At 45.9% G+C, this 21,217-nt stretch overlaps 1 long non-coding RNA gene across 1 annotated transcript in view; it reads right to left on the minus strand.

The window, feature by feature from the left end:
- LOC134935673 (uncharacterized) overlaps positions 1 to 20,768 on the minus strand; it is a 36,593-nt gene extending 15,825 nt beyond the window's left edge. The window contains exons 1-2 of the long non-coding RNA XR_010180332.1: positions 20,633 to 20,768; positions 8,376 to 8,545 (exon numbers count right to left, since the gene is read on the minus strand). This is a non-coding gene — a long non-coding RNA (uncharacterized LOC134935673). The remainder of the gene's footprint in view (positions 1 to 8,375; positions 8,546 to 20,632) is intronic.
- Positions 20,769 to 21,217: the final 449 nt, after the last annotated feature.

Below are 21,217 nucleotides of genomic sequence, written 5' to 3' on the forward strand. Positions count from 1 at the left end.
CGCCTCTTTTTTTCTTTGCGTCATGTGCTGTTTGGGGAGGGTTTTTTGGAAGGGCCATCCTGCGTGACACTGCAGTGCCACTCCTAGATGGGCCCGGTGTTTGTGTCGGCCACTAGGGTCGCTAATCTTACTCACACAGCTACCTCATTGCGCCTCTTTTTTTCTTTGCGTCATGTGCTGTTTGGGGAGGGTTTTTTGGAAGGGACATCCTGCGTGACACTGCAGTGCCACTCCTAGATGGGCCCGGTGTTTGTGTCGGCCACTAGGGTCGCTTATCTTACTCACACAGCGACCTCGGTGCAAATTTTAGGACTAAAAATAATATTGTGAGGTGTGAGGTATTCAGAATAGACTGAAAATGAGTGTAAATTATGGTTTTTGAGGTTAATAATACTTTGGGATCAAAATGACCCCCAAATTCTATGATTTAAGCTGTTTTTTAGTGTTTTTGGAAAAAAACACCCGAATCCAAAACACACCCGAATCCGACAAAAATAATTCGGTGAGGTTTTGCCAAAACGCGTTCGAACCCAAAACACGGCCGCGGAACCGAACCCAAAACCAAAACACAAAACCCGAAAAATTTCAGGCGCTCATCTCTAGTATTTATGTGATAGAATTTTCTTTTTTAAACACATGTGCTGAGGATTTGAGGAATGGAATACATTTGGTGTGTGTTGCCGATGAGGCCTTTGCACTCCACATTCACAGCACGAGCTGAACAAGAAGAGTATTTACAATAATGGCCTTACTAGGGCTTGACGTAATGTGGAGAACACGTTTGCCATCAGTACTCGCTTCAGGATATTACAACTATTACAGAAGTGCCAGATGAGACAGTATACCATAGTTACCGACATTCTGGCTGCTCTCTGCGGGAGAGAGCAGCCAGGTCGGCTCAGAGGGCGGGCAGGGGAGGCTGTGACGTTGAGGAGGGGGTGGGCCGGAGGCGGGGTGGGGGCCGAGAAAGGGCGGGGTCACGGTGACGCCTCCTTTAAGCCACGCCCCCGCTCTATAATGCCGCGATCACCGGCATTGCACTGCAGGGGGCGTGGCTATGATGACACGATTCTGCAAGAATCGCGTCATCGACTGCACGGACCGCCCACTTTACACACTAAGTGGGCGGACGGGCAGGGGGGACCCCACGAATCGGGAGACTTGCCTGCTCTTCCGGGGGGCCAGGAGGGTCACCCGATTTTTGGGAGCCTCCCGGCCATTCCGGGAGAGTAGGCAAGTATGCAGTGCACTGAGGACAGCTGAACTTATGTTGCTGCAGCAGGGGATACTCAAAGTCGCCTTGTACATTCAAAACAGGTCACGAGCACCTGACCTCTGCTAGTGGAGCTGAGGCAGTGCCATGGCAGAATGACTCCATACTATAAACGCATGCACAAACATTGCAATAAAAAAAGAAAACAATTAAAGAAAAAAAAATGAGTTTGCACTGTGTGTCTACTTACCTGATCCAGATTCTCAGTTTCCTCTTCTAACAACTCCTCATCGTCAATTGGATGCAATGTGGACGTTGAGGCTTGCTGTGGCTCCTGCTCCAGGATGAACGTCAGTTGATGCAGTACCATAAGCTAGGTTAAGTGACCTCATCTGCCCCCACTCCAGATCATTGGGACTCTTTGGGGGATATTCAATTGTTTGAAAAGTCAGTTAGGTGTCTGTTTTTTGCTATCTAATAGACAGGAAAAAACAGACACCCAACCGACTTTTCAAACATTTGAATTAGAGATGAGCGGGTTCGGTTCGTCGAGATCCGAACCCCCCCGAACTTCAGGTGGTTTACACGGGTCCGAGGCAGCCTCGGTTCTTCCCGCCTTGCTCAGTTAACCCGAACGAGGCAAAACGTCATCATCCCGCTGTCGGATTCTCGCGAGATTCGTATTCCATATAAAGAGCCGTGCGTCGCCGCCATTTTCACTCATGCATTGTAGATTGAGCGGAGAGGACGTGGCTATGTTCTCTTCCTGAAAAGCTCAATATCTGTGCTCAGTGTCAGTGCTGCATTGTGGTGACCAGTATATAGTAGTACAGTACAGTAGCCCATTGCTGTATCTTGCTGCTCCATGTCAGTTCCAGTATCCTCATCAGTGCTCACTCAATATCTGTGCACAGTGTCAGTTCTGCATTGTGGTGACCAGTATATAGTAGTACAGTACAGTAGCCCATTGCTGTATCTTGCTGCTCCGTGTCACTTCTAGTATCCTGAACAGTGCTCAGTGTCACTGGTCAGTGTCAGTGCTGCATTGTGGAGACCAGTATATAGTAGTATAGTACAGTAGTCCAGTGCTGTTCTCACTGCCCAGTGTCAGTTCTAGTATCCTCATCAGTGCTCAGTATCACTGGTCAGTGTCAGTGCTGCATTGTGGTGACCAGTATATAGTAGTACAGTACAGTAGTCCAGTGCTGTTCTCTCTGCCCAGTGTCAGTTCTAGTATTCTGAACAGTGCTCAATACCTGTGCTCAGTGTCAGTGCTGCATTGTGGTGACCAGTATATAGTAGTATAGTACAGTAGTCCAGTGCTGTTCTCGCTGCCCAATGTCAGTTCTAGTATCCTCATCAGTGCTCAGTATCACTGGTCAATGTCAGTGCTGCATTGTGGTGACCAGTATATAGTAGTACAGTCCAGTAGTCCAGTGTTGTTCTCGCTGCCCAGTGTCAGTTCTAGTATCCTCATCAGTGCTCAGTATCACTGGTCAGTGTCAGTGCTGCATTGTGGTGACCAGTATATAGTAGTACAGTAGAGTAGTCCAGTGCTGTTCTCGCTGCCCAGTGTCAGTTCTAGTATCCTGAACAGTGCTCAATATCTGTGCTCAGTGTCAGTGCTGCATTGTGGTGACCAGTATATAGTAGTACAGTACAGTAGCCCATTGCTGTATCTTGCTGCTCCATGTCACTTCTAGTATCCTGAACAGTGCTCAGTGTCACTGGTCAGTGTCATGTCAGAACAAAATGTTTTGGAGGTTGTGGAGGTGTCTTCCTCAGAGGAGTCTGTACCAGGTACTCAGGATTGCTTTGAGTGGTTTCATCCCATTAGGATGGAGACAGAATGGCTGGATAGCCTAGGAAATAAGATTCCTCATAGTTCATTAGGGCATACTCTGGAAAAAAGCTACGAAGAATGCTCTAGATATGGATCAGTCCATTTCATCTAAGACCCCCTCAGCTCCTGATACACAGGTCTTGCATGCCAACGCGGACATCGATGCCGACACAGGGATCAACACAGAAGTTAGAGGGGGGCACTATGATAGATTGGAATATAAAATTCAGCAATTTATCAATGCCATTAGGGATGTGTTAGAAATACCTACACAAATAGAGGAAAATTATTGTATGCTAATTGCAAAATCATTAGTGACATTGCCGGTTTCGGAAGAGTTGAATACCCTACTTGCAAGATCCTGGTTAAACCCAGAAGAGATTTTTCACATCCCCAATGAAGTACTTAAGACATATCCCTTTCCTGAGGAGGACAGAAGGAGACGGGAGATTCCTCCCATAATGGACATTTCGGTGTCCAGGCCATCAGGGGTAATTACATTACCTGTACCAGGCTCGGCCTCGTTAACGGAGCCGACTGACCGCAAGATAGAGACAACTCTAAAACCCATTTACACGGCTACTGGATCCGCCCTTAGGCCCACTACTGCATGCACTTGGGTAGCTAGGGCTATGTTAAAATGGTCAGACAATTTAATAGAAGACCTTGATACAATCCATAGGGATGATGTTGTCTTGATTCTAGGTCACATAAAGGATTCGGCTAAATTCATGGTGAAAGCCATGAGGGACATTGGGCTGATGAATTCTAGAGCATCCTCCATGGCAGTAGCGGCTCGCAGAGGTCTCTGGATCCGCCAATGGAACGCAGACGTCGAATCCAAGAGGTACCTCCCCTTCGCAGGTGAGACACCGCTTGGGGACACTCTGAATACAAATCCTTCCGCAGCACCACCTGTGAGAAGACGTAACTGCTTCTCTGATGCAGTCCCCTTGGGCTGCCAGATCGAGAAATTCGGGAGGGCCTACTTCTGCACGAGGCTAGGCCATAGAAAGAGCAGAAAGTCTGCACCCTCTACAGGTGCACGGGTTAAGAGGTTGGATTCTACTCCCTTAGCGTCCTCAGCGTCACGCGGAAGGACTCCCATGTGGGGGTCCACTGGGGGGGGGATCTCATCTACATCACTACAGGGGAGCCTTAGTGATTATTATTATATCCCGGGTAATAAAAATTATTTCCCAGGGTTAGAAACTGGATTCAGGAGTTTCCCCCTGGCTGTTTGTTTAATCAGCCCTGCCAATTGTTAGGACAGTGGGTTTGTCCCTGTCATATGAAAAACGTTTTTTTAAAGTGCCATTATGTCTGACACTTCCGTATATGTCCAGTGGTACTGCCATTTGATATAATTCCCGACATTACTGCCATTTAATTCCAGTGATTTTGTCATTTTCTTCCAGTGAGTTGGACCAATAAATAATACCATTGATTAGAATGAATAATTCCTGTGATACTGGCTTTTAATTCTAGAGATTTTTTTATTTTCTTCTAGTGAGTTGGACCAATAATACCATTGATTAGAACGAATAATTCCTGTGATACTGGCTTTTAATTCTAGAGATTTTTTTTATTTTCTTCCAGTGATTTGGACCAATAAATAATACCATTGATTAGAATGAATAATTCCTGCGATATTGAGGCATTTGTGTCGCTTAGCTTAGCCATCCAGCGACCTTGGTGCACCTTTTTTTTTCTTTGCATCATGTGCTGTTTGGGGACTATTTTTTTAAGTGCCATCCTGTCTGACACTGCAGTGCCACTCCTAGATGGGCCAAGTGTTTGTGCCGCCCACTTTAGTCGCTTAGCTTAGTCATCCAGCGACCTCGGTGCAAATTTTAGGACTAAAAATAATATTGTGAGGTGTGAGGTGTTCAGAATAGACTGGAAATGAGTGGAAATTATGGTTATTGAGGTTACTAATACTATAGGATCAAAATTACCCCCAAATTCTATGATTTAAACTGTTTTTGAGGGTTTTTTTTTTTTTAAACACCTGAATCCAAAACGCACCCGAATCCGACAAAAAATCTTAAGGGAGGTTTTGCCAAAACGCGTCCGAATCCAAAACACGGCCGCGGAACTGAATCCAAAACCAAAACACAAAACCCGAAAAATGTCCGGTGCACATCTCTAATTTGTATTCCCCCATTTATATTTCCTTTGTTTTTTCATAAACATGGTCCTCAGATTCTGTATCTATTTCTTGACCGATGCCACGTCTACATCACTATGTTGCCCTCTAATGTAGGTGAGCAGTTCCTGAAATGCCTGATTTGTTTCACTTTGTTTCAATAGTCTTTGCTCTTAACTCGCCATAGGCACTCATTGGCCTTATAGATATCATTAAATCAACTCCAGAAGTCTTGATTTTTTTTTTAACAGGCAGGTCTGTGAACAGAATAAAAAAAAAAACATTGATGGCCAATGGTGTACAGAGGCAGGCCCGGCGCTACCCGCTCAGCAAAGGGATGCAGAGCAGGTAGGCGCCAGGCCAGGAGAGGCGCTGTCTCTGCTCTGCATCCCCGCTGCTGCGCTGGCCTGTTTCCCCCACCTGCTGCTGCTGCCGGCTGCTTTGCCTGTCACACTATATGACAGGCAGCAGCGCCGGCAGCTTGGAGCCTCCTCTCCCCCTCACCTGTGACAGCGGGGTTGGTTGGTTTGGTCCAGGCCGATCAGGGGGCGTGGCTACATGGGAATGGGGGCGGAGCTACACGGGACCAGGCTGCAGCTGCTATGGCCAGCCAGACTGTTAGGTAAGTGAAGAGAAAGAGAGATAGAGTGTGTGTGTGTATATATGTGTGTGTGTATATATGGGTGTGTGTGTGTGTGTGGGGGTTGTTTGTATAAATGCCATTTCTATGAGCATTACATATAAGCGTCACTACTACTATGAGCATTACATATAAGCGTCACTACTACGATGGGCACTACATATAAGCGTCACTACTACTATGGGCATTACATATAAGCGTCACTACCACTATGGGCATTATATATAAGCGTCACTACCACTATGGGCATTACATATAAGCGTCACTACTACTATGGGCATTACATATAAGCGTCACTACCACTATGGGCATTACATATAAGCGTCACTACTACTATGGGCATTACATATAAGCGTCACTACCACTATGGGCATTATATATAAGCGTCACTACCACTATGGGCATTACATATAAGCGTCACTACTACTATGGGCATTACATATAAGCGTCACTACCACTATGGGCATTACATATAAGCGTCACTACTACTATGGGCATTACATATAAGCGTCACTACCACTATGGGCATTATATATAAGCGTCACTACCACTATGGGCATTACATATAAGCGTCACTACTACTATGGGCATTACATATAAGCGTCACTACCACTATGGGCATTATATATAAGCGTCACTACCACTATGGTCATTACATATAAGCATCACCACCACTATGGTCATTACATATAAGCGGCACTACTACTATGCACATTACGTAAAAGCGCCACTGCTACTATGCGCATTACGTGTAAGCGGCACTACTGCTATGGACATTATGTAAAAGCAGCACTACTACTATGGACATTACGTAAAAGTGGCACTACTACTATGGACATTATGTAAAAGCAGCACTGCTACTATGGACATTATGTAAAAGTGGCGCTGCTACTATGGACATTATGTAAAAGCAGCACTGCTACTATGGGCATTATGTAAAAGTGGCACTACTACTATGGACATTATGTAAAAGCAGCACTGCTACTATGGACATTATGTAAAAGTGGCGCTGCTACTATGGACATTATGTAAAAGCAGCACTGCTACTATGGGCATTATGTAAAAGTGGCACTACTACTATGGACATTATGTAAAAGCAGCACTGCTACTATGGACATTATGTAAAAGTGGCACTGCTACTATGCACATTATGTAAAAGTGGCGCTGCTACTATGGACATTATGTAAAAGCAGCACTGCTACTATGGGCATTATGTAAAAGTGGCACTACTACTATGGACATTATGTAAAAGCAGCACTGCTACTGTGGACATTATGTAAAAGCAGCACTGCTACTATGGACATTATGTTAAAGTGGCGCTGCTACTATGGACATTATGTAAAAGCAGCACTGCTACTATGGGCATTATGTAAAAGTGGCACTACTACTATGGACAATATGTAAAAGCAGCGCTGCTACTATGGACATTACGTATAAGCGGTGCTACTACTGTGGGCATTATGTTTAAACGGCGCTACTACTATGGACTTTACGCATAAGAGGCACTACTACAATGGGCATTACATATAAGGGGCGCTAATACTATCGGTGTTACGTATAAGTGGCGCTACTACTATGGACATTACGTATAAGGGGCGCTGCTACTATGGGCATTACGTATACAGGGCGCTACTACTATCTATGGGCATTATGTGTATAAGCGGCACTACTACTTGCTGTGGAATGTGAATACGATTGTGCTACTGTGTGGCGTTAATTGAAATGGGGGTACTTTGTGTGGCCACGCCCATTCCTTGTGAGAACACACCCCCTTTTCAGCACACACTGTCCCTTTATAAAGTGTGGGAGGGAGCAAATTTATAGTTTGCAGGAGGGCGCCGAATACCCTAGCACCGGCCCTGTATACAGGGTGGCACATGGGGGAAAACATTGGTGGGCAGCTGACTTTTCTACTTCCCCAAGTTTAGTTCAAGATACACTTAATGCCTCCATTAGAGCCTACATTAGTGCCCTCAGTACTGCCACACAATGCCCCCAATAGTGCCTTCATTAGTGCACCCAATAGTGCCACACAATGCTTACACACTGAAATATAATGATAACCATCAACGATATTGCCAAAATTGCCATGCATGTTCATTAGATAAAAATTAATGACAACAACACGTGGGAGCACCCATCGTTATCGTTATCATGCATACACACTGGACGATATACACGATAATATCTTTATTGTGCATATCGTCCATTTTTATCTTCTCATGTGTATGCCCCTTAAGGTAAAAAGTAAATAATGTGATGAAAAAAAGTAAATTACTGAATAATTAAGTAAAAGCCAGGCATTACAGCGAGTAAAGACTATATAACGCTAAAAGCCAAAACTCACCTGTACAGGAGGATCACCCTGTGTAACTAGCAATATTGGGAAATACGATAATCTGCGTTCGTTATATATGTAGCACATATCGTATAAACTAGATCTGTATTCCATAGTAATTTAGAAGGCAAAAATAGCTTCCATATATCATGGCGGGGGTTCATTTCACTTTGCTAACTTACAGCTAGTTACCTTGCTTGGCCAGTAAACACTATTGCTCGTATCGGCCAGTGTTATGCTCCAGCACAATATTCTTCTCAATGTCCAACTGTTCTGAAGAGGTGGAGAGTTCTTGATCCACTTTAGCAGTCAGCGTCTCTCGGCCATGGGGAGTGTTCATGTTTCATTAAGCTAGAAGATATCTAAAAAAACAATGTTGCTTCTACAGCGAGTAATAATTCAGCACAGTCTTCCTGTGGCTATAAATTTACATTGGACTTGGTAAACATCCACAGTAGCATTCTACATTGAAAACAAGATATAGAATATATGTGAAATAGCAATGTTGCTTGGAGCTGCTTATTCTCTCAAGACTTGACTACAGATAGGGCTTTCCCCTGGCAAGAGACCTTTTCACACTGTATTGAATTATCACGTATGAGCTGGTGAAACCTCCATCCATTGCCGGAGACTACAATTTATGAACACCCATATTGAATGCTTAAGTCAGAATCCCATGGCAGCTGGTCAATACTATTAAATTCATTATCATAAAAAATTGTGTTTGGAACCCTGGCATATTGATGGTCCTGTTTTGTATTTGTAGTGTTGTAAGGGAATACAAGCTTGCTATTGATTAGTTTACAAATCACTCTTCTTACAATATCTAGTTATAATATACTGCTTGCATGTCTAACCTTGTTTATACGTCAGTGTTAATGTACATGGTCATTCACACTTTTACGAAGTGCAAGACATCAATGATGGAGAAAGTTACATGCTTAGACACAAAGATCTGCTACAAAGAACTATTTACTGACTGGCTGGCGCACTTGCCTCCGATAACCACCACATGATACCTACTTTTCCTCCTGGGGTAAGGGATGGGGGAGATCTGGAGGGGTGGGGGGTACCCGAGAGCATGGTGCCAATGGTGATGTCATCACAGCCCCACCCTATGACGTAATTTTGCAATTTGCAGCACTATGTCATGGGATGGATCCATGATGACTCAATTAGGGATGGCCATCGACCATCGATGATTCAAAATCGTTGATAGCCTATGGCCGATGTTGAATACTTTTACCATTGATGGGGGAGAACTAGATGGTTTCCCGCCAGCGATGGTTCAGTGCTACTGAAATTTTTTTTGCTTTTTTTCTCAAAGTGTCAGGGCACAGAGCTTAGCCCTGCCCCATTATACCCACAAAGCCACTCCCCCGGGCTCTGATTGGCCCACATTTCAATGTACAGTAGTGCAGGGACGACATTGATGGGTTAAACCATCGTCGGAACCCTTCCAGATGTTTTTATCAAAATTATCCATCAATGGTACCATCGATGGTGACCATGGATGGATAAACCACCGATGGCCATCCTTAGACTTGTTTCACTGGAGTAGCAGGCAGGATGCGGGAGGGTTGACTAGTCTCCCAGGATCAGGGAGAACGCCCCTAAAATTGTGAGGGAACCAAGCACCACCTTATGTATCTGCTGATTAAAGAGCTACTAGGCTACATTAACATCAAAGCAAACAGGGGGTTACATAAACTTTAGAATGAACCATGAGGACAGACACTTCCCTGCGAGGCCACGTCCCCTATTTTGGGTGGCACTTGCGGGTCACAAATTCAAGAGCACAGATGTTGGGAGGTAAACTTAAGCGAGAAATTTGGGAGCACCCCCATTTTAAAGAGAGGAGTCTTTCCTTTGTAGTTATTATCTAGTGATAAGTGTGATCACAGGATTATAATCAATTATACTGCAGAAATCATGATGAAGGGCCCAATTCAGATCCGATCGCTCCTCTGCGAGTGAAAACCCGCCCCATGCAAGTCTGCGTACGCCATGCGAAAAGCTCTGCATATGCCTGCCAGCTGCAAATCCATTCGCAACTCAGTCACCATCAAATGATTTTTCCAGTCTGTGCGTAGCCCAGGACCTACTCCTACAGTGCAATAGAATCAGGGTGATCAGGGCCGGAGCTGACGTCACACACCCTCCCTGAAATGATTGGCCACGCCTGAGTTTTTCCTGACACTCCCAGAAAATGGCCAGTCACCATCCCCAAATGCTGGCTTCCTGTCAGTCAACTTGTGTATGGCTAGCGAACAAAAAAGATGCTGGATTCTTTTGCAGTTTGGCCCTGCGCTTGCGTATTACGATACATACGCATGCACAGTCGATCAATAATCGGCCGCCCTGCAAAAAAAAGCACAACAGTGATCAGGTTTGAATCGGGCCCAAAATCCAAGATGTTGGGGTCTAATGCCCAGATTTCCCCATCCTGACTTTGATAAATGCAGGGACACCCTTATTAGATGTGGTAATTTGTCTAGTTTTCAAGTCCATATAGTTTTATGGGCAAGATGTACTAAACAGACATTGTGGTAAACTCCCGTTTACCGCATTTCGGAATGTACTAAGCCCCAGCCGCCAGGTCAGCGCCATGGAAGGGATCGCCAGCTCTCGCTGGCGATACCCTATAGAAGCCTATGAGCTTCTCTCTGCAGCGCTGGTGTGAGGGATCTGATCGGATCCTTCCCAGCATGCCCCGCGCCCACCCCCGTCACTTTGCGCATGCGCACAGTGACTCTTGGGGCCGAAACCCGGAAGTCAGGCAGCCGCTGGGGATCACAGAGGGCAGCTCTTATCGGAAGAGCTGTCCTTCAGAATGCTAATTACATTTGTAAGTACATATGCAATTAGCATTGTGGCGATGGGCAGCGATGTCTATTAGTACATCCCACCCTATGAATCTTGATTTTTACTTTTTTGGAAATATCAAAGCAAAAATCACAAAGTATTTTTTTAAAGAAATATATATTTTGTAATTATAGTATAGGTTGTGAGTTTTATGTGCTTCCAATGAGGTTCTAATGGGCTCTACACATTTAAAGATCCTCCGCCGAGCTGCCCGGCGGCGGATATGGCCGGCGGGTGACCCGGCGGCGGGGGGGGGGGGGCAGTGACGGGGGGAGTGAAGCTACTTCACTCCCCCCGTCACCCGGCTCCATTGAAGTGCAGGCCAATATGGACGAGCTCGTCCATATTGGCCTGCATGCTCAGCCGACGGGGCATCAGGGATGAACGAGCGCGGGGCCGTGCATCGTTCATCGCTGGAGCCTCCACACTCAAAGATATGAACGTTATCTCGTTCAATAATGAACGAGATCGTTCATATCTTTGAGGATTATCGGCCAGTGTGTAGGGCCTATAAGCTGTGTACAGTGGTCATGATTCATGTTTGTAAGGAATTGCGCAGCCTCAACTGTGCAATTCCGTCTAATAAAAATTCATTTCCAGCAGGAGGCTTCTGTAGGAGATGCCTCCTGTTTGCATTAGTGAGGATTCGAGTGCTGAGCCTGAGAACGCAGTCTCGGATCACCATCACGGCCATCAATTGTGATTCGCAATGGTTACAGGAACCGTCATGCCTGCATAAGCTGAAGCTTACTCAGGCTGGCAGTTGGATCCGGGCACCTGGGTCCAAGAAGTCTGTATCCGACGACGCAGACCCTGGATCTGTCACGCCTTCAAAATGGGGGAGACACTCTCTCATTTTGTAGAACAGTGCTGGGTACCGCCCCCCAAATGCCTCATTGTGTCAATCATGCTGTGGCTGGCCGAGGGCTGCGAATCAGGCCCCGGACCAGACTGTCTCACCACTTGAACCTACAGTGGGCACTTCTGACTGATTGTGATGTCATTGCTGTATATGCAGGAACGGGTGTAGAGATCTGGGTGCCTGTATACAATGTCCGGGGATGCATGGACTGGCAGTGGATTTAAGCAATACCCTGGTGAGCCGGGCTGACTCTTGTTGTCCACCCTGGAAATTAACACAATGCAAAAGGTTGCAATTAACAGCAGATTCACAATATAAATCTAAAAGTTCGGGCTCTCATTAATGTAAACATTTTACTTGAAAATTAATAGTTTAATTGGTACAACAGTGTTTACACCCTATTGTCTCCAAAAGGTTCAGTATGATTTACCGATGGACACAATAGCGACGGTCATATTGCCGACAGCCATTGACCTACAGTCAAAATACCAACACGGTCAGAATACCGACATTCATTATACCTACATGTTCAAAATGCCGACATAGTCAGAATACTGACATTTGAAATGCCGCGTGTCAAAATACCGACATGAGCTTTTCTTTTTTGGGGGTGTGAGTGTCGTCATAGGTCGACATGGACACAATCTAAGTGCATTGCGTCTCCTCGCTGCGCTCGCCATGCTTCGGCACAGTGCCTCGCTGCGCTCATCACACTATTATATTCCCCTTCCAGGTCCACTGGGATGGTAAAGTATGAACAAGTCCGTTTTGGGGCAACATTTCCTTTAAAACGCATGTGGCATTTTGACATGTCGGCATTTTAAATGTCGGTATTCTGACTATGCCAACATTTTGAACATGTCGGCATAATGAATGTCGGTATTTTGACTGTGTTAGTATTTTGACTGTCGGTCAATGGGTGTCAGGTTTTTGACCGTTGGTATTGTGTCCGTCGGTAAATCAACTGCTACCCATCTCCAAATACCACTGTGGGACTTTGAACCTGATGGGAAGTTTATAGCGGAAGTATAGTAGACGGTTTGTAATGCCGACCACTGGATGGCCAATGGGGCTTGTTTATCTGGCACGGTTGAAATCCTTTTCTAGGACAGTGCTTTCATTCAAAGTTTTCCACACATCTATTACGCCTGAATAAGCTCCAGACATAAGCGCATTTATAGTGGGTACAAATTGCATTTACTTACCTGACAGTCCATTATTATGGCAATTTCTTGGGAAAATGGAATAATCTAGAAAAAGTCACAGTCTTTGCCATTTTCTACGGCAGCCCCAAGTTTTTGAGGTAGTAGGAGGTCCACATGCCTCTGCAAGAAGGACCCTCCAGTCTTAAGACACCAGGTAAAATGGACATCAGGTGTGTGTACCTCCTAAACTGTGGGAATCTGCACACCCCCCACCTCCCCCGCCAACATCCTCATTTCTGCTACTCAGATGGGGTAATGTTTGAAAACAAACTTTTCTTCTGGAATTTTCCTCTGATATTATACCAGTGATACAATCCTTAGCAAAACTATCACGCATTTAATTACCCTACTATTTTCTGAGCAGTCACAATAACCATGGTAATCTTTGATGATAACAATAGCGCCAATTGTTTGTAATACAATGACTTCCAAGTTTAATATGACATTATCTGTGAACACAAATGAACGAGGTGTAGGACAACAACGGGCACTGGCAGTCATTTCTACAAAACAACATGAAAGTTTCTAAAAGAAGAACAGCAAAAGGTTAAAAAATAAGAAAAAGGCGACTACGGTGAGAGATGAATAGAATACCATTAGCGCAACAAGAGAAGCAAAGCAAAAATAATCAGGGAGATGGGTAATTTGCTTTTATTCCACACATTAGAGACTTTTTCAGAAAGCATTTTGGATGACAGTGAGCCTCTTTAGAAGGGTATTTATGTGGTGGGAACAAAAAAAAATGAGCAAGATCAAAAGAAAACTATGGGGGACCCCATCAGAACTTGGGCTGTAGCCAGAGAAAGTCACCGGTGACTCGTGTTTCACAGGGCCTACTCTGCGCTAGCCACTCAAACAAGACTGACCTGGTTCGGATTATCCCTATTTGGCTGTTTGTTGGATAACACGAGACAGAAACAACAACAGGGCATTTTGTCGGAGCCTGTTATCTGACACTTTGTCCCGCAGCTTTTGCCTGAATCACGAGCATGTCAGCGAGTCATTATTGCAGCCTCTTTTGTGTGTAGTGCTGTTCTTCTGTGCAGCCGAAAATTTCCCGCTGCACTCTTTGTAGAACATCCTGCTGCCTCGTGTCCTACTTACTGCTTTATGTAAAACGGAAAGGAAAAAAAAATAGGCAGTTCCATTTATTAGAAGAAAAATATAGCCCAATTATAGGCGTCATTATGTGCGCTAATATTTGTGCGTTTATGAGGCCCTGTCAATCAGGAGTTAAATTAGGAGAACTGCTGTGCAAGTTAGTTGGAGTGTTTTTTTATTTGTGATTTGAATGGAACAATGGAAAGGTAAAAAGTGTAATTCCAGGCTCAGCACTGCTAATATGTGAGTGCCAGAGGGGTGAAACAGGGGGATCACATGTGAGTGCCAGAGGGGTGAAACAGGGGGTATATATGTGAGAGCCAGAGGGGTGAAACAGGGGGTATACATGTGAGTGCCAGAGGGGTGAAACAGGGGGATCACATGTGAGTGCCAGAGGGGTGAAACAGGGGGTATACATGTGAGTGCCAGAGGGGTGAAACAGGGGTTATAAATGTGAGTGCCAGAGGGGTGAAACAGGGGTTATACATGTGAGTGCCAGAGTGGTGAAACAGGGTGTATACATGTGAGTGCCAGAGGGGTGAAACAGGGGGATCACATGTGAGTGCCAGAGGGGTGAAACAGGTGGTATATATGTGAGAGCCAGAGGGGTGAAACAGGGGGTATACATGTGAGGGCCAGAGGGGTGAAACAGGGGGATCACATGTGAGTGCCAGAGGGGTGAAACAGGGGGTATACATGTGAGTGCCAGAGGGGTGAAACAGGGGGTATACATGTGAGTGCCAGAGGGGTGAAACAGGGGGTATACATGTGAGTGCCAGAGGGGTGAAACAGGGGGTATACATGTGAGTGCCAGAGGGGTGAAACAGGGGTTATACATGTGAGTGCCAGAGGGGTGAAACAGGGGGTATACATGTGAGTGCCAGAGGGGTGAAACAGGGGGTATACATGTGAGTGCCAGAGGGGTGAAACAGGGGGTATACATGTGAGTGCCAGAGTGGGGAAACAGGGGGTATACATGTGAGTGCCAGAGGGGTGAAACAGGGTGTATACATGTGAGTGCCAGAGGGGTGAAACATGGGGGTATTCATGTGAGTGCCAGAGGGGGGAAACAGGGGGTATACATGTGAGTGCCAGAGGGGTGAAACAGGGGGTATACATGTGAGTGCCAGAGGGGGGAAACAGGGGGTATTCATGTGAGTGCCAGAGGGGTGAAATAGGTGGTATACATATAACAACGGTGGAATGTCTAGGTAGATAGTCAATAGGTCGACAACATATGGTCAACATGCAAAGGTCGACAGGTACAAAAGGTCGATGGAGTAAAAAGGATGATATGACAATGGTTGACACTAGTTTTTTTCCCTTGTATATTCCATGTTATGTGACCACCATCAGCACAAATGTGTACCCCTGCGGGCTCGCTGTGCTCGCCACGCTTCGGGCAAGGTGGCTCGCTACGCTTGCCAGAGGTTTTTATTCCCAATAGATGTTCAGGTGGATAATTAATCAAGCACATGTTGGGAAAAAATGTGAAAAACCCCCAAAACATGTGTTGACCTTTTGTGTGTCGACCTTTGAACCTGTCGACCTTAAGCACTGTCTACCTTTTATCTGTCAACCTTTTGTCCTATGCTGGAGGAAGAGAAATGCAGATGCACACTCCTATCACTAAGAACACTGAAAGTAAAAATAATTTACTGTAGAGAAACCCTCACAATTAACATGGAGTATAAGTGAAGTTCTTAGCACACGTTTGCGCAAATATGTTGGCCCATGTATCACATTATATAAATGAAAAAAAAAGGTCTTACCTTAAAGAGCCCTAATCAATATGTGATCTGAAATGTAGAAACCTCTGCCAATGAAAACACCTGAGGGTAAATGGGAGAGGTGCCAATACCAGAGTGAAGGTGCCTTACCTTCAAGTATAATGATATTAAGAGGTGCTATCATGCTGAGTCTTCTAATACTATGCTGGAGGAAGAGAGATGCAGATGCACACTCCTAGCACTAAGAACACTTAGTGCCTAATCCTAACCCTCCCTTTTTAGTACGTAGCCCTAACCCTCCCTCCCACACATGGCCGGCTCTACCATTAGGCAGCTTTAGGCAGCTGCCTAGGGGCGCCAAGCCCTGGAGGGCACCACTGAATTAATTTCATCTAGCAAAAAACTGAAAGACATCTCTGTATGCGGCCTCCTCTTTTTATACTGTGCTTGCCTGCTCCTGCAGGTCTAACCAGGTGCAGCCACCACTATCAGGCTGCATCAAATAGTGCCTCAGCGCTTTCTCTTTGCCGACACGGGTAACATCAAGTCATGTGACGGCACATAGGAGGCAGATGTAACTATGGCACCCCTATGGCGGCACATCATAGCCATAATGCACCTCCTGCAGGAGGGTTGCAGGTTAGGGGGCACCGGGTTGATGCTTTGCCTAGGGTGCAGAGAGACCTTGCACCGGCCCTGCTCCCACAGCTTATCCCTTACCCTGACCCACCGCAGCCTAACCCTAATCTCACCTATACTGCCTAAAATTAACACCCCTGCGGCCTATCCCCTATCAGTCCCGGCATACTTAAGTTCGAGATGCTGATCGTCAGGATTCCGGCATTGTAAGCGGTGTTAGAGTTCTGGCGCCGGTTTTCAGACCAGTGTTGGTAATCTGAAATCAATATTCTGACTATCGGCTTCCCAAACACATCCCATAGATATATCATCCAGATACCTTTGGTACCATAGCATTATAAGACATTGGGACATATTTATTAATAATGGGGATGTGCCCCTGATGTTAAAGATTACTTATTTGCAACAATAAGAAATCTATGATCGCTAGAATGTACATGTGATCACTTTACTTCCTGCTTCTGTCCTCGGCAGCGGCACGGTAGCTATATAAATAGTGCCCACATCATATAATAAGGAAGCAGAAGGCATTTATTATGCCTATCGGAATGTAAAGCTCCAGGATGGGCCAGCATACATTTAGTAGCAGTATTTAAATTATTGCTAGGTTGCAGCTAAGTTATAGAATTTCCCTGTTCTCTGGTCTATCAAGGTGTGTTGGGAATGTTGGAGGAGTGGATTGTTGTTGTTTTATACTGTTGTTTCTAGGACTATTTACCGATGGCCGAGATTCCGGCTGTCATGATCCCAACAGCGGGATCCCGGCCACCAGTATGCCGGCAGCGGGGAAAGCGCTAGAAAGCCCCTTGCAGGCTCGCTGTGCTCACCACGATGTGGGCAATGTGGCTCGCTGTACAGATCCCGGGCAGGGGAGAAGGAGGAGAAGGGAGGGGGACTCGGGAGCCACAGCAGCGCAGTGTAATTGGTGGAGGCGCTGCTGCTGCTGTCCCTCTCCTTCATCATAGGCTGCCCTCCGCCGCTGTGAATGCTGGGAAGCGCATCCCAGCATTCACAGCAGCGGAGGGCAGCCTATGGTGAAGGAGAGGGACAGCAGCAGCAGCAGCGCCTCCATAAATTACACTGCGCTGCTGCGGCTCCCTCCTCCACATCCCTCCTCCTCCCCCCCCCCCCCCATAGCTGGTGCGCTCCTCTCCTCGGCGGCGGCACACACCGGCAGCCAGGCGGCATTTGATGAGTCAGTTTGACTCATTACATGCCGATCTGGCTTTGAGCCCCTCGACAGTGGCGGGGCCCAGTGCAAGGCACTGCTTGCAGTGGTGGTAGTACCGCCACTGTTCTTAATATAAGTGTATAGCAATCCCTTTCCTTCATATTTTCCAGATAGCTTAAACAGCATGTTTTTTTAGGAGTATTGGGCATTGGGTCGACATGCATTAGGTCGACAATCATTAGGTCGACTATTATTGGTCGACAGTGACTAGGTCGACACCTGAAATAGGTTGACACAGCCATTGGGTCGACATCGACACGGAAAAAGGTCTACATGAGGTTTTTTTTACTTTTTTTGGGGTCGTTTTCATCGTAAAGTGACGGGGAACCCCAATTAGTGCACTGTGTCCTCTAGCATGGCTCGCTTCAGGTTACTATTCCCAATCGTAGTCCATGTGGATCGTAAAGTATGAAAAAGTTCAAACAATTAAAAAAAATTAAAAAACGCATGTTGACCTTTTTCCATGTTGACCTAGTGACCATGTCGACCAATAGTGGTCGACCTAATGACCATATCCCTTTTTTGAGATATCTCACCTGTCACAACCACCTCATTAGTTTGGTCTGCTTTGTGGCCAAGCTTAAATAAACCGCCGCGTAGTAAATCTGGGGTTTCTATACTTCTGATGTCAAAAACAGTGACGGTTTTTCGATATTCATTTGTAGTCTGAGTATTGCTGTGGTGTTGTGCCGGGTTTGAGCTTTGTAAATCTGTGGGATACAATTCTGCCAGTAAACCATAGCATAACCACTGGGGGTTCAAACCCACTGTTTAGTAAAATATACCCCATCTCTTTGCATATTTGCATAATGTAAATGGCCTCATTAGCTAAAGCCATCTTTAGATGGTGTTAGCCTATGGCTTACATACGCATAATTATTTTTGGAGAGACAGTCTGAACAAGGAAGTACAGTGATTGCCACTATGACAAGTTTATCCTTTTCCAGAAAGGGCTCTTTTCAGAGCTTTTTTGAAATATAAGTATCCTACCTACATATCTTCTGTACTGATGCCCACAGGGTATTGCCATTCCAAGTGTAAAGATATGTCCCACTGGGGACATTTCGGTGGCCTTTGTTGGAATTGAGCATCGGTTCCTGGTGTCAGAGGAGCAATGGTGGTTTGGTGTGGAGATGTATCCTTCTGGAGACACATGGGCGGTTGGCACTGGCTGCGAGTCAATCGTGCCTTACAGACCAGCAGCTAATCAGAAGTGGCTACAGTGAGCCAATAGCGGTTTGCTGCTTCATCACTCTGCCCACTGCCACCAACTTTGTTTAGCCTGCTCAAGCGGAGAGCAGGAAGTACACTGTCACAGAGGGAGGAAAGTAACCTCCTGAATAAAAAAAAAATAAGAAAGAAGAGCCCTCCAAGGAAGAAGGATGCAGATGAGCAACAACAGCTAGAAGAAGAGAAGAGCAGTTGCTGCTGGGCAAAATTGGTCAGAAGAGGCTAATGCCAAGCCATGTGGCCAGCAGAGGACTTTTGTAAAAAAAAACTTTTGTTGCCCTGGTGAAGCCAGTAGGGAAGGGCTAGCACCGAAGGTACGGCTATGTTTCCGCCAAGGTCGGAAGAGCCAGTAAGTACCCTTTCACAATAAATTTTCCTAAACCACCAGGGCTATCAGGAAGGGAAGCAGTCAGGATCCCGGCTGTCGGTATCCCGGCAGTCAGAATACCGACACCAGAATACCGTCCCTATTCTCAATGCTGACACCGGCATCCAGAATGGGTGTACCATCCCGGTACCAGAATACTGACATCCGAGATCCCGAACGAGGACAGACCGTGGCGCACCACAGGTAAGCCGTAGGGGGTGGGGGGAGGTTAGGTTTAGCTGTGTTGGGGAGGGTTAGGCTGCGTCCCAGGGGGTTAGAGTTAGGCAGCAGGGAGGGGGGGGGTTAGGGTTAGGCTACGGGGAGGGAGGGTTGGGGTTAGGGTTAGGCTGCGGGGAGGGAGGGTTGGGGTTAGGCACCACCCTTGGAGTGTTAGGGTTAGGCTGCGAGGGGGGGGGATTAGGATTAGGCAGCAGGGACACTGGGTTAGACACCTCCAGGGGGTGGTTAGGGTTAGTCACCAAGGGGGGGGGGGGGTTAGGGTTAGGCTGCGGGTAGGAAGGGTTATGGGTTAGGGGGTTGGGGAGAACACCCCTTACTCACCCCTGTTGGCTTCTTCAAAATCGGAATCCCGGCGTTTGTATTTCGAGCGCCGGGATCCCATGTGCCGGAATCTCATACTGGTCCCATCAGGAACTATGCCCATAGGCACAGGCAGGTACTAGACCCTACTGATAAGGCATGGCTGACTGGCTGTAGGAGAAGCACAGAAAGCAGCTTTCTGCTTTGCGCCTCAAAAAGACTTGCGATCTCAGGATGGTGTAACGAGGCTTGTGATGGGAGAAGAGCAGCAACGTCTTATCTTCTTTCCTCCTCCCTGTTTTCCCCGCCCCCTTTACTGACACATGACCACTCAGGGTTGCCTCTGCGGAGAGACGCAGTGATAATTCCCTTCTGTCTATTCAGTATATATATAATTGACAGGAACTGAATGCAATCGATGGTTTGAATCTTCATTTGTTATCACTACTGTGGCTCAGGTGCCAACATTACCGATAATATATATATAAATACACACATAAACGATAATATATAAATTGGCTCAGACTGGTCAGACCAAAGTCCCTATTAAATAACTAGGGCCTGCGATCTTCAGCATTAGTTTGTCTAATGTAGGAGATCATTTTGACATCTCGTAAGTTAGGATTTTCCTGTTGGCGTGATTGGGACGCTCAGCTTAATATCATGCAAACATACTTACTGTTACGTGTGACTTTCTGTGATTCTAGGATGATTCTTTTCTCTAATATCATTTTAACTTCTGTAACAAATGCTAAATCCTTCCTTTTACATTTTTGGTGAGATTGGATGCATTTACACACCTCTCCCAGTGGACTAGTGGGTCTCGTGAGGAACAAGCCTGGTGGTACAGATGGACGTTACACATCCTCTCTATCCTCTTCAGAGGATTCAAACCAACGTCAGCAGACAGCGAAACAGTGAGGTAATCTGTTTTATTAAAGACCTGCAGCTCCCTTTAGGCAGCAGTAAGACTCCAGGGGTAGAGTTTGTTGTGTTGGCAGATCTTAAATGGCAGATCGGTATCTTATCTGATGTTTAAAAGAGAACATCATCAAATGTTAATAATGGCATGAATGTTTTATTGCCCTAGTAAAATTGATGTCCCCCTCTTCAAACGCTGACCATCTTTAAAAGAGTTCATTGGGAACATTGCCAACAGATGGATTGACATAAAGTCCTAATTAGCTTTTTGACTATATAGTGATGACAGCCCAGATCAAGCCATACATAATAATGTTTCCTTTTATACAAAGAAAATCCGTAG

This window comes from Pseudophryne corroboree, chromosome 6, assembly GCF_028390025.1.
Source record: "Pseudophryne corroboree isolate aPseCor3 chromosome 6, aPseCor3.hap2, whole genome shotgun sequence".
Classification (NCBI taxonomy): Eukaryota; Metazoa; Chordata; class Amphibia; order Anura; family Myobatrachidae; genus Pseudophryne; species Pseudophryne corroboree.